This window comes from Echinops telfairi, unplaced genomic scaffold (assembly GCF_000313985.2).
Source record: "Echinops telfairi isolate 266 unplaced genomic scaffold, ASM31398v2 ScPeMD7_5167;HRSCAF=5991, whole genome shotgun sequence".
Lineage (NCBI taxonomy): Eukaryota > Metazoa > Chordata > Mammalia > Afrosoricida > Tenrecidae > Echinops > Echinops telfairi.
In genome coordinates this window covers 1,873,944-1,875,468 of record NW_022109066.1, presented here as the reverse complement: position 1 = coordinate 1,875,468, position 1,525 = coordinate 1,873,944, and positions in this window count along the sequence as shown.

Genomic DNA, 1,525 nt, shown 5'->3' with positions numbered 1-1,525 from the left:
GCATCTTCCTCCCTTGGCATGGCTGGAGGGTTTGGTTAGCAGCTAAGTTCTTAGCACCTTTTGGTCAGTCACTCTTAAATGAATTGATGAGTTTAATGTAATGCTATACAAGGGAGTACCCCCCAAAAAACAGAATTTTTTTTCAAAGCTAGGTATTTAAATTTTTTTACAAAACAACCTTACCACTTTCAAAATACTCTCCATTACACTTGATACTTTGGCAAATCTGCAACTCCATTCTTGGAAACAGTTTTCAAACTCATCTGTTAGGATGGCTGACAGCACCTCCCTTGTTTTGTTCTTCACCTCTTCTATGTTGTCAAATCACTGTCCTTTCATGTCCCTCTGCATTCGCAGAAACAAGAAGTTGCACGGTGCAAGATTAGATGGGTAAGGTGCTTGGGGCAAGACAAGCATGCAGTTTTTGCCCCAAACTGGTGCACTGAGATGGCTGCGAGAGCAGGTGCATTGTTGGGGTGGCAAAACCAGTCACCTCTCTTTCACAAATCAGGTTTTTTTGGTCACAACTGTTTTGTTATCTTTTCAGAACATCTAAATAGAAAGCTCGATCAATTAACAGTCTGACCTGATAGAACGAACTCCAAATGCACTATCCCCCTCACATTACATCCAGTTGTTTTGTTTGTTTGTTTGTATTAGGGGGGTTTAACCCCCTCGTATGTGCACTTATCTATTCATATGAAGTATTTATGGAAAGATAATAAACTGATAACAGTGGGTTAGTGGTCAGGGAGAGAAGATTCAAATTGGAGTGATTGTAAGAATTTCCTTTCAGGAGGTGTATTAAACTATGTTCAGAAGGATGAGAATAATTGGGGAAATATACATGGATTAGGGTCACATAACCTTGGACACAGGCATCCAAGCAATCTGCTCAGGCCCAGGAAGAGCCCTGTGCATGTGCCAAGCTAAACCTCATGGGCCCAGAGAGTGGCTTTATTGGGGTTATTGGTACTACTGCTGGGTAAACAGATGGCAGAGTACAGAAGGCCACTTTCCCAGTGGACACACAACAAAAGGAGAGGAAAGTAGAGTTTCCTTCTACTGAAGGTCATGTGCAAAGAGTGAAAGTCTGATCAAGCATATCTATCCATTCAATATCATTTATTTCTTTCCAGTCATTTCAATAAATATCTAGTGATTACTATGTTCAGGGATCTTGAAAATCAACATTATATAAGAAAACAGATATCCTGTCTTCATGTAGTTTTCAGTCTAAATGGAAGCAATTACAAAATATGATTAAAAAATGGTATCATGGGTACTGAAGGGATAAGTTATCAGGCATCAAAGAACAAAAAAATCATATCACTTTGTGCCCACCTCCCCGATAAGATCACTGAAGACAAATGAGTACATAAGCAAATGTGGTGAAGAAAGCTGATGGTGCCCAGCTATCAAACGATATAGCTTCAAGCTTAAAGGCTTGAAGGTAAACAAGCAGCCATCAAGCTCAGAAGCAACAAAGCCCACATGGAAGAAGCACACCAGCCTGTGCGATCAC